Raw genomic sequence first — 13,384 nt, forward strand, 5'->3', positions numbered from 1 at the left:
AGAATGTTAATAAGATTTCACTTCTTCGTCTTTGATTCTCTCTTCTTAGCTTCTAGATTCTTCTAACATGGTATCAGAGCAGCGATTAGGGCTCTGAATCTGCTTCTCCTCTTCTTCTTCAACCAGCTAGTCTGCCATGGGAGACAGCTCAACACCTCAAATTGACCATCGTCATCCGCTCTATCTTCAACCATCCGATACGCCTGGAGCAGTTCTAATAGATATCAAGCTAACAGGTCCTGAAAATTACGGATTGTGGAGTAGATCGATGCGTTTGGCTTTATTGGGAAAGAACAAGATAGGTTTTGTAGAAGGAACATCTGTAAAGAGTTTATACAAAAGAGAATTAGCAGATCTGTGGGAGCAATGTAATGTTATGGTTCTCTCGTGGATTGGGAGATGTGTGTCGCAGCAGCTGCTGCCAAGCACTGTTTACGCATCAAATGCAGCGAAGGTCTGGGCTGAGTTCAAAGAAAGGTTTGGAATTTGACTAGATTCTATCACCTTTGGATTCAGATCAGAACCCTAACTCAAGGTACTGATTTTGTTACCACATATTTTACTAAAATGAAAGATTTTTGGGATGAACAGGACACTTTAATACCAAGTAAAGGATGTAATTGTAAGGAATCAAAACCATTTTTCGAAATGTTTTATCAGCAGCGTCTGGTACAATTTCTAGTAGGATTAAATGAGACTTATGCTCATGTTCGCAGTAAAATTTTGTTAAAAAACCCATGTGTTATCAGTAAATGAGGCATATGCCTTAGTGATTCAAGAAGAAAGCCAAAGGGCTCTTGGTGTAATGGACATGAATAAGGAGTCATTGACCATGTTAGCTGGCAGGGGACAAGTGATGAAAGGCAAAAAGTTTGGTGTAGTCTGTGAGCATTGTGGGTATAAAGGGCATCAAAAGGAGAATTGCTACAAAATTGTGGGATGTCCACCTGATTTCAAAAGCAAGAGAAAGCCAATGCATGAGAAAGGTGCTGGTGGCCTCAAGACTTATGCAAATAATACAACAGTTGAAGGAAATAATTCTGCTGAGGGACACAGTTCTACTGAAGACCAGTCTCAAGGCCATTATTTTACAGAGGAGAAGTATAAGTAGCTTGTAAACTTGCTAAACAAATCTTCAGCTACTGATTGCAAAGTCAATATGGCAGGTATTGTTTCCATGTTATCGAGTGATTGTCCTTTTGAATGGATCATTAACTCAGGGGCCTCTCATCATATCACATCCTGCAAGGAGAAACTAGTTGATATCAATAAGCTAGGAAGTCGATAGGTAGAAAAGTACAGGTGCCAACTGGAAACAAATTACAAATAACAGATATAGGAAGTGCAATAATCCTAGAGGGACAGAGAATAAAAGATGTTCTACATGTGCCAGACTTCAAGTTCAACCTACATTCAGTGTCAAAACTGACCAAGGACCTTGTTTGCACTGTTAAATTTTTCCCTGACTTCTATCTTTTACAGGGTCTTTTACAGTGGCAAGGTGATGGGGATTGGTAGAGAAACAGATGGTCTTTATATCCTTAGAGAATCAATAAAACTAGTAGCAACAACAGCAGTGATGAAAGGAAACTATAATACAAAATTACGGCATTCAAGGTTAGGACATCCCTCGATGAAGACAATGCAGCACATTCCCATCTTGAAAGGTTTGGCAGATGAACATGCTCAGCAGGAGTGTCAAATATGGACCAATGGCAAAGCAACACAGGACAACATTTCCAGACAGCACAAGTAAAACAGATGGTAGTTTGAGCTTGTACACCTAGATGTTTGGGGTCCTTATAAGTAGCCTACATATGATAGAAAATATTACTTTGTCACAATTGTTGATGACTATAGTAGATATACATGGGTATGTTTGATTCAGTCTAAATGTGAAGTGATAGTTGTGTTGACTAAATTCTTTTCAGTGATGAGGAACCAGTTTGGTATGAATATTAAAGTACTGAGATCTGACAATGATACGAGAATTCTTCAATTTTAAATGCCGTGCTTTATTTTCTGATCTTGGAATAATCCATCAAAAACACTTCACAACAAANAACTCATAAGCTGAAAATTGCTTCAAGAGTCACCTTAATCCGAGCTCCATAGCTCCACAAATGTAAAAATGGCTGAAACTCTCGAAATAGAGTACTTTATAATCTGCCCAGGATTTACACTTCACGAATGCGGACAATTCCACGCGTTCACATAGAACAATTGCTCACCATCTGAAATTCCTCTTACGCGAACGCAGCAGCACAGACGCGAACGCAGTTAACAAAACCCCTGGAGCTACGCGATCGCACATAACATACCGCGATCACAAAGAACAAATGCTTGACATCCTCAAGCCTTCCTTCCCACTACGCAAAAGCAGCTACTGACTCGCGAACGCGATGAACAGATCCTACTCAGCCACCCAACAACAATACGCGATCGCGATCTGTACTCCGCGATCGCGATTAAGGAAACCAGAAGCCCCAAAATTCTGCAGATCAGCAATGCAACAGTGAAGGAAAATGGACCGAAATCAATTTGAAACATGCTCGAGCCCCTCGGGACTAGGGGTGGGCGTTTGGACAGTTCGGATTGAATTTAAAATTTTGGTTTGGATTTTTAGTTTTTGGATTGAAGAAATGACCATCCAAATCCAATCCAAATAAGTTCGAATTGGATCGGATTTTTTAAGTGCGATTTCGGTTAATCGGTTTGGATATTTTGAATTTTCGATTTTGAGCTTATAAGTTGAGTTGTTTCTTCTTTTTACAAAAATGAATATCCAAATGAAGTACTCATGTTAAATTGCCTGAAAAGTTCCTCATTCTCACCGCAATCATCCAAATAAAGTATTCAAGTAATGAAATTATTATTAAAGAAATGCAACAAAGACATTAATACGCCTGATAAGAAGTAGCAATAGTAAAACCATATCCAAATAGAAAATATTCTGACATTAACTATGTAATTAATAGTGATATATGAAATAATATCTAATGGGTAGGGTATCGAACTTATTACTACTGGCATAGAAATAATCGACTAAATATACAGTATAGAAATTTCGGATTTTCGGATATCCAAAAATTTGAAGTACCAAATCCAATATCCAATCCGAAATCCAAAATTTTAAAAAATTAAATCTAAAATCCAATCTGTAATCCGAAAATCCAAACCAAAAATCCAAAAGATTTGGATTTCGGTTTGGATTTTGGGTTTGCTCAAACTATGCCCACCTCTACTCAGGACCATGTCCAAATATACCAACAAGTCCAATAACACAACACGGACTTACTCGAGGCCTCAAAACACATATAATAATATCGAAATGATGAATCACACCTCAATCCAAGAATTAATGAACTTGAAACTGCAAACTTTCACGACCGATGCCGAAATCTATCAAATCACGTCCAATTGACCCAAAATTTTGCACACACGTCATATTTGACATTATGGACCTTCTCCAACTTCCGGAATTGAAATCCGACTCCGATATCAGAAAGTCCACTCCCGGTCAAATTTCCAAAAATCCAACTTTTGCCATTTCAAGACAAATTCTACTACGGATCTCCACATTACAATCCGGACGCGCTCCTAAGTCCAAAATCACCTAACGGAGCTAACGGAACAGCTGAAACTCCATTTCGGAATCAAATGCTAAAAAGTCAAACTTGGTCAATTCTTCCAACTTAGAACTTAATTCTTGAAGTTCATTCTTCCAAATTGATTCCGGATAACTTGAAAACCAATACCGACGATTTACGCAAGTCATAATACATCATGCGGAGATACTCGAGCCCTCAAAATACTGAGCGAATTGCAGATACTTAAAACGACCTGTCGGGTCATTACATTCAAGCACTTCAAGGTACCTGTTATGATTATTTGTATCCTATTAGCAAAAGAGATATTTTATTTTGTCGTACATATAATACACAACCCAATCCTACGAATAAAATTGAAGATAATTCACTACTTACATTATAAAATCACAAGTAACAGTGAAGCAAAAAATAATTTCTAGAAGAAACAAACATGCACATGAAGGGCCTATTTCAATGTTTAAAATTTGTTCCCTTTACACAATAAGTTGTTATTGTTAATAGTTAGTAAACTTCCAACAAAGTTTAACTCATAAGGGACTAATTTGAGACTAAACAAAAATACAGACTTATGATAATTAGAAGTTCATAGAAAACAAACGAAAAAGAACACACGAAAAAAGAAATAGAGAAGAAAAATATACACCTTGGGACCTTAGTCATAAGAAATAGAAGGAAAAAGAAACGCAAAATCAGTGCATATTTTTTCGAGCTCTTGTCGACACTCCTCCCCAAACCGATAAATATTCAAGAATTTCTTCCTCGAACCAAACTAAAACATAATCCAATACTGCAGTAAATATGACGGCATCACTATTTCAGATAAAGAATAAAAAGGGTAACCTTGGGTGGGGGTCTCATGAAATAAAGTTATGAATTTATATAGTAAAAAATAGATGAATACCAAAAGCGTAAGATATCTTAATCTTTGCAATTACATATTTGAGGGTTATGAATATAAAAAGCATGGGAGTTATGAATATTATTAAGAGTAGAAGTTAAGGTGGTATGAGTTATGAAAGTGAAATTTAAAATTTAAAGCAAATAAAAGACAACAAAGATATAAATGAAAATGGTATTCAAGTGCTAAAGCTATGTGGGCCATGTGCTAGAGAGGTGCCACCTTACTTTTCTATTGCTCTCTTTTATAGATAGATAGATAGATAGATAGATAGATGTTAAAATGAAAAATCGTGGCAACTTTAAGGGTCCGCTTACGTATTTGGCCTTAAGTTAATCCTTTTGTAAATAGAGGGGCTAATATGTTCACAAATTAATAATTAAAGATAAAAGAGTAAAGACAAGCATAATTTATTGTTTCTCTTTTTCACCTTATGGTAAATTGTGAAATTTCTTTTGCATTGTCCATGGCGGATGAGGGGATTAGATTGAATTCGAATCTATTAGAGAGTTCATTTAAAAAGTAACCGATCTTAAGTCAAAAGATAGGTTTCTCCTTGAAGAAATAGAAGATAATCATCTCTTGTTAATGAGCTTGTATATTTTTGGTTTATATAGTTGCGCTTTGAACTTACTTTGAACCATTTTTGGGTTTGCGTTACAATTGGTTTAGTTACGTAAATCCTATTGTGTTGATTGGATCCTGAGAGTACTATCCCGAAAGTGTAAACTTGAAGATAATTTTATCCATAGTCATTGAACTTTTGTGTTTGTTACCTAAAAGTCACTTTTCTATTTTTTGTTACCTAAAATCCATTCAACTTTGTGTTCATTACACAAAAGTCATTTTTCTTTCTTTTGTTAAACAAAAATCATTTTACTTTGCTCTAGTTATCACAAAAGTCACATTTTTACTTGAAAAGTCTATTATGCCCTTGATATTATATAAACCTTCATATTTATATAATACCTACTATATTATATACTATATAATATATTTTTAACTATGTATTTTATATATAAATAAAATAACTTAATATTATTTTATTTTTTATTTTTATAATATATTCGTTAATCTTAATTTTTTCTTAACGTTAATTTTCAAAATATATTAGTAGCGTTATTAAATTTGTCAGTAAATTTAATATATATTAGTAGAGAAATAAATCGGCAAGTACATTTTCGTGAGAAAATTCGCAGGTAAACAAACAAAGAAAATGAGCGAAAAAATCATATGTTAATCTGAAGGAAAATCCCTAGGTACTACATGCGAATTTAGTTGGGGATATTTTCTTGGAGATTTACCTGGGCAATTGGTTATTTGGAAAATTACATTACTAGAAATTCGGGAAAAAACATCCAAAAAAATCGACCAAAGTTGGTCGGTAATGGCAAATAATCGTCCAAAACGCGACCATTAACGTGTGGTCGTTATTTTGAAGGTTGTAAGGGCATACCGACCAAAGTTGGTCGGAAATTACCGACCAACTTTGATTGGTCAATTAAATTCAAAAAAAAAGAATTGCTGAAAAAAAATTGTTTTATAACGCTACTAATATATCTTGAAAATTAAAGTTAAGAAGAAATTAAATATACGAATATATATAAAAATAATAAATAAAATAATATTAAGTTATTTTATTTATAAATAAAATACCTAGTTAAAAATATATTATATAGTATATAATATAGAAGGCATTATATAAATATGAAGGTTTATATAATATCAAGGGCATAATAGACTTTTCAAGTAAAAATATGACTTTTGTGATAAATAGAGCAAAGTAAAATGATTTTTGTGTAACAAAAGAAAGAAAAGTGACTTTTGTGTAATGAACACAAAGTTGAATGATTTTTACGTAACAAAAAAAGAAAAGTGACTTTTGGGTAACAAAACAAAAGTTCAATGACCATGGATAAAATTATCTCGTAAACTTGCTTTCCAAATAGCCCAATACATTTGGAGACACACGTCCTAGTTGGAGTCATTGAAGTTTTACCCATTAGGAGACGTACTTCCTGGTAGGGGTCTTAAGCGAAAGGGCGATCGTGAAAACTGAATCCAAATTTATTTTGTTCGTTTTGATGGGTGTGAATGGTTTAACTTTTTGCTCAGTAATTCTTCACTTCTTTTGTTTGGTTGAGGATTGAAGGAATAGCATAACTGTGGAACATAACCAAGGATAATAGCTTCTTTACCCTATTTTTTGGTTCCTTAGCTTTTTTCATCCATGTTCATACGACTCCTAGAATTCTAACATGTTCAAAATTGATTTATAGAGTAACTCTTCCCAATTTCCAAACAAGGCAATGAAAGAGTCAGTGCTACAAATTCCCAGTTCATGCTTTTCAAATTTGCAGACGATAAAAGAGGTGGCCATTTGATATTCTTTGTTTAAAGCAAAAAAGGTAAGTAGTCTGTCAGAAAGCTATGAGGCCATCCCAGGCCTGCGAACAAAGCTGAGAACGATCCTCTACGGCTCCATGGTCACTAGGAACCATAGGAAGCTGTTAATCACAGCTCTGGACTCATAGCCATAGTTCATCAACCAGACTTGGTTTTCTGTCTCCTTAGAACTCAAGGATACAGTGGTACGAGCCTATAGAACAGATCCTGTTCAAGTAAGGTCGTGCACATTGTTTGGGCGAAGGAGCATTATAAAGTGCTAATAACTGATTACTTCTTGCGATGTGGGATGAATGTAGCATGTGAGCTGCAGAGTAGACTAAGCTAGGGTTGGTGGTATTCAGATATTTACATCCGACCAACTATCAGTGTTTGGGCCTTAGTCATCGCAAGTGCTGGATTTAGGCCTTATGAATGTTGTAGTCCAAACTCCAATGTATGCAATATCCCTATGCTTATGTGGTTTTTTTCTTTTTTCCAGAATTTTTATATCTACATCTATTGTGTAAAAGAAACTCCTATCGGTATCAATAAACTTAAAGCTTTTGATGGTTGCACGTGTGTGATTTATCATTTTACTATATTGATCCTTTTGTTTATTCCCATAAATTGTCAAGTTTATAGGATTCTCTTCTTGTCCCTATAATTTACTTTCACACAGAGAATATTACTCAAAAGGGGAAGATAATATTCACCTAGACATCTGGTCTCAACTACAAATTAACTTAATATTTTCCAATCAAACTTATGGTCCGTCCACCAATATCCGTGACCTACTATAACCAAAAAAACAAAAGGAAAAAGTTTGAGTGTTAAGATTGTGCTTGTTATGCTGGTAGGTAGCAGGTAGAAAAAGAATATATGATGAGAAAGCATGTACTTGAAATTCTTTTTAACTTTTGACTCATGATTTGTTCTTCCTGCTTCCCTACTCCCCACTCACTAAACGTTTTAAACCTTAGCTGAACATGAAAATTGAAATAGACAAAGTACTTTCGAAATTTATATTCATCATTTACCTCTTTATTTACCTTTCAATCTGATTGATTTCCAATTTTTTTTAAAAGAAATTTAAAAAATAATTTACAAAAAGTAGAAAGGTGCAAGGATGCATTATTCTACCCACCCTGCAATCCTTTATTTGTCAGCTTCCCTTTTACTGTGGACAGAAATGGTCTTACCTGTTTGGTAAAGTGCCAATCTACATAATTAAGGAGTTCTTTGATGGCATAAATGGAGCCCAATTTCCGTAATCTAAGTCGCATATTGCATCAGAAAAAGAATCCAACCATGTCAACAAAAGCGGATTTAGAATTTTAAGTTGTTATAATTTTTGATATACTTTTATCCACTAATTAGTGACAACAATAAATAAAAACTTAATGTACATATATATATTAACTATACATATATAGTCCAAACCCAATACAGTAGGTGCCTCAACACGTCGTCGATAATGTAAATCTATGTTCAACTTTATGCTTCAAACTGTAATTAGGGTGAAATGGTGGTGCTCAAGTTGTATAAAAATCTGCCCCTACCCTTTACAGCTTTTGTCTCTGTATGGATTGGCCCACCACTCTTTTGTTTTCTTTTCAATTTACAATGAATTTTCAAAAATTTTATTGGAACCTCCAAAATCCAAACCAAGTCAAGCCAAAGTCACTACTTTATCCCTCTCTATCAATCTTTTTGCTTTTCCAACATCAACTCATGTCTCCTTTTCTCCTTTTTAGAAAAGCTTTCCTCCTTTATTTTACTAGTAATGTGCATTGCATTTACTGTTTAAATCGGTGACATATAGATTTAATTGAATCATTTAACCACTAAAGCTCTGACGTATAACAAATTTAGTGCTTTTGATAACCAATTGCTATTGAGATTTACGAAGCACCAAGATTCGATATTACTTCTCTTTTGAAATTACTGTATTAAACATAACAGGTGGATTGTTGCCCGCGCTATATCATCAAAATTGGGACAACACAACAATTATCACCTAAGTTTCTTTTGGGGACAAAGGGTACGCATTTACTCTCAATCAACATCTATATTTAAGTCGAAAAAAAGGAAAATTATCAATCCGATATGTCAATTCAATGAATTCCTAATATACGTCATATTTTCATGTAATTTTTTATCGTTCGATTATGAATAATTAACGTTTATTTCGTACATGAAGCTAAATAAATATCTAATTAACAGGGACCTTTAATCCTTATCCCTACAAACCTAGTGACAACTTGTTCTCGAGAAAATTACAAAAAGTTAATTATTAGAATATAATACTTAGGAATTTTCTAGTTATTATATCTTAAGTCGTTTGGACAACATCTGGATGTGTTTTGAGTAATCTTTTGATAAAAAAAAATAAGTTTGTGCAAAAAGATTTCGTAAAAATGTATTTTTTAGTTCTATTTTTCTTTCTTGAAATTTTGTGAGAGGAGAAAAACTTTTTGCTAAAAACACCCTATTGAAGTCACGTGAGTCGTGTGATCTTTGTATTGAGTCGGTTAGTTGAGACAGTTAGAGGCTACAGTGTATAAATACACACTACTGTACATTGAAGAACAAATATGTTAAGGATATTTCATTTCTTCAACCTTGATTCTCTCTTCTTAGCTTCTAGTTCTTCTAACATGGTATCAGAGCAGCGATTAGGGCTCTGAATCTACTTTTTCTTCTTCAACCAGCTAGTCCGCCATGGGAGACACCTCAACAGCTCAAATTAACCATCGTCATTCACTCTATCTTCAACCATCCGATATGCCTGGAGCAGTCTAATAGATATCAAGCTAATATGTCCTGAAAATTACAGATTGTAGAGTAGATCGATGAGTTTGGCTTTATTGGGAAAGAACAAGCTAGGTTTTGTAGAAGGAACATGTGTGAAGAGTTTATATAAAAGAGAATTAACAGATCTGTGGGAGCAATGTAATGTTGTGGTTCTCTCGTGGATTGGGAGATGTGTGTCGCAGCGGTTGTTGCCGAGCATCGTCTACGCATCATATGCAGCGAAGGTCTGGGCTGAGTTCAAGGAAAGGTTTGGAAAATCTAATTTGACTAGATTCTATCACCTTTGGACTCAAATCGGAACCCTAACTCAAGGTAGTGATGCTGTTACCACATACTTTACTAAAATGAAAGATTTATGGGATCAACAAGACACTTTAATACCAGGTAAAGGATGTAATTGTAAGGAATCAGAACCATTTTTCGAAATATTTTATCAGCAGCATTTGGTACAATTTCTAGTAGGATTAAATGAGACTTATGCTCATGTTCGCAGTCAAATTTTGTTTAAAACCCATGTGTTATCAATAAATGAGGCATATGCCTTAGTGATTCAAGAAGAAAGCCAAAGGGCTCTTGGTGTAATGGACATGAATAAGGAGCCATTGACCATGTTAGCTGGCAGGGGACAAGTGATGAAAGGCAAAAGGTTTGGTGTAGTCTGTGAACACTGTGGATATAAAGGGCATCAAAAGGAGAATTGCTATAGAATTGTGGGATATCCACCTGATTTCAAAAGCAAAAAAAAGCCAATGCATGAGAAGGGTGCTGGTGGCTTCAAGAATTATGCAAATAATACAACAGTTGAAGGAAATAGTTCTGCTGAGGGACACAGTTCTACTTAAGACTAGTCTCAAGGCCATTATTTTACAGAGGAGAAGTATAAGCAACTTGTAGACTTGCTAAACAAATCTTCAGCTGTTGATTGCAAGGTCAACATGGCAGGTATCGTTTCCATGTTATCGAGTGATTGCCTTTTTGAATGGATCATTGACTCAGGGGCCTCTCATCATGTCACACCCTACAAGGAGAAACTAGCTAGTTGATATCAATAAGCTAGGAAGTCAGATAGGTAGAAAAGTACAAGTGCCAACTGGAAACAAGCCACAAATAACAGATATAGAAAGTGTAATAATCCTAGAGGGACAGAGAATAAAAGATGTTCTGCATGTGCCAGACTTCAAGTTCAATCTACTTTCAATGTCAAAACTGACCAAGGACCTTGTTTGCACTGTTAAATTTTCCCTGACTTTTGTCTTTTACAGGGTCTTTACAGTGGCAAGGTGATGGGGATTGGTAGAGAAACAGATTGTCTTTATATCCTTAGAGAAGCAATAAAAACAGTAGCAACAGCAGCAGTGATAAAAGAAAACTGTAACACCAAAGTATGGCATTCAAGGTTAGGACATGCAGAAAATGCAGCACATTCCCATCTTGAAAGGTTTGGCAGATGAGCATGCTCAGTAGGAGTGTCAAATATGTCCAATGGCAAAGCAACACAGGACAACATTCCCAGACAGCACAAGTAAAACGGACTGTAGTTTTGAGCTTGTACACCTAGATGTTTGGGGCCCTTATAAGCAGCCTACATATGATAGAAAATATTACTTTGTCACAATTGTTAATGACTATAGTAGATATACATGGGTATGTTTGATTCAGTCTAAATGTGAAGTGATAGTTGTGTTGACTAAATTCTTTTCAGTGATGAGGAACCAGTTTGGTATGAATATTAAAGTACTGAGATCTGACAATGATACAGAATTCTTCAATTTTAAATGCGGTGCTTTATTTTCTGATCTTGGAATAATCCATCAAAGTAGTTGCCCATACACTCCACAACAAAATGGTATTGTGCAAAGGAACATAGACATATCTTGGAGGTTGCAAGAGCCCTAACAATTCAGAGTTCAGTTCCAATTAGATTTTGGGGAGAATGTATTAGAACTGCAGTTTACCTAATTAATAAGCTCCCAATTACAGTCCTCAAAGGAAAGTCACCTTATAAAATGCTTCATGGCAGAGCACCAAAATTGGAACATTTGACGGGGTTTGGGTGTTTGTGTTATGCCAATGTTTTACCAAGAGAAGATAAATTTGCTGCAAGGGCTAAGAGAACAGTGTTTATGGGATATTCAGAAACACAAAAGGGGTACAGGTTGTATGACCTGGAGTCTAAGTCTTTCTTGATAAGCAGAAATGTTTTCTTCAGGGAAACTATTTTTCCTTTCAAGGAAAGGAACCATGGAGACAATGAAGATGGTGATCCATTCCTGCTGGATTCAATTCCTACACCAGAAGCAAGGCCTCATATTACCAACTCAGATGATGACCAAGATATTATGTCTGACACTTCTTCAAAAGGAGCACATTTGGAGAATACAGCAGATGTAGAGGAAGATTTGGAGAATACAACAGATGTAGAGAAAGACCTGGCCAACTCTGAGGCAAATATCAGTCCCAATAGCACTGATAACGTCCCAGATTCTAGCATACTAGCTGAGATGAACCAACAACAGATGGTCACAAATGAACAAGATGCAGATGAGCAGGCTGTTGACCTGAATGCAGGTGAACAACTTGAAGAGTTAGCTGCAGGGGATCAATGTGATAGCCAAGAACCAAACAGGGGTAAACCTAGTAGAGTCTCTAAGCCTCCTACATGGCTGAAAGACTATGTTACTGGAAGAAAACTTCAGCCTTCTGTCAGTACCCTATTAATGCTCATATATCTTATGATCATCTTCCCGACTCCCATAAATCCTACATTGGTCTTATCTCAACTGTTGCAGAACCAAGAAGCTTTAAGGAGGCCTCTCAAGATGAGAAGTGGATAGAAGCCATGAGGCAGGAAATAACTGCCTTGGAGGACAACCACACATGGGAAATTGTTGATCTCCCAGTAGGCAAACAAGCTGTGGGATCTAAATAGGTATATAAAGTCAAGTACAAAGCTATGGAGAAATAGACAAGTACAAGGCTAGGTTAGTGGCTAAAGGGTGCACACAACAAGAATGTTTGGACTATTATGAAACGTTCTCACCAGTTGCAAAGATGGTAACAGTGAGAACAGTGATAGCTATTGTAGCCTCAAGATATTGGGATCTTTCACAAATGGATGTCAATAATGCTTTCTTACAAGGAGATTTGTTTGAAGAAGTGTACATGGATTTGCCTCAAGGTTTTCACAGACAGGGGGATCATAAGGTATGCAAGTTACTTAAATCACTTTATGGCTTAAAACAGGCTTCACGACAGTGGAACATCAAGCTCACCGATGCCTTAGTAGAAGCAGGCCATAAGCAGAGTTCTTATGATCACTCTCTATTCACAAAGAGACATGGAGATGATATAGTCATAATCTTAGTGTATGTAGATGATATTCTCATCACAGGGAGAAACAAGAAGATGAATGAAGAAGCAAAAGACACCCTTCATAATAGGTTTAAAGTGAAGGACCTAGGAAGGTTGAGATTCTTCCTGGGGATTAAAGTTTTAAGGTCTAAGTTGGGATTCTGCTTAGTCAGAGAAAATATGCTTTAGAATTGCTTGAAGACATTGGCTTGAGTGGGTCCAAACCTGTTACTACACCACTAGAGGTCAACCTTAAACTCACATCTGTTGAGTATGATACTCATGCTGGGAAATATGATGATGAGAAGTTGACAGATGCTGG

The sequence above is a fragment of the Nicotiana attenuata genome, unplaced genomic scaffold (assembly GCF_001879085.1).
Source record: "Nicotiana attenuata strain UT unplaced genomic scaffold, NIATTr2, whole genome shotgun sequence".
NCBI classification, from domain to species: domain Eukaryota; kingdom Viridiplantae; phylum Streptophyta; class Magnoliopsida; order Solanales; family Solanaceae; genus Nicotiana; species Nicotiana attenuata.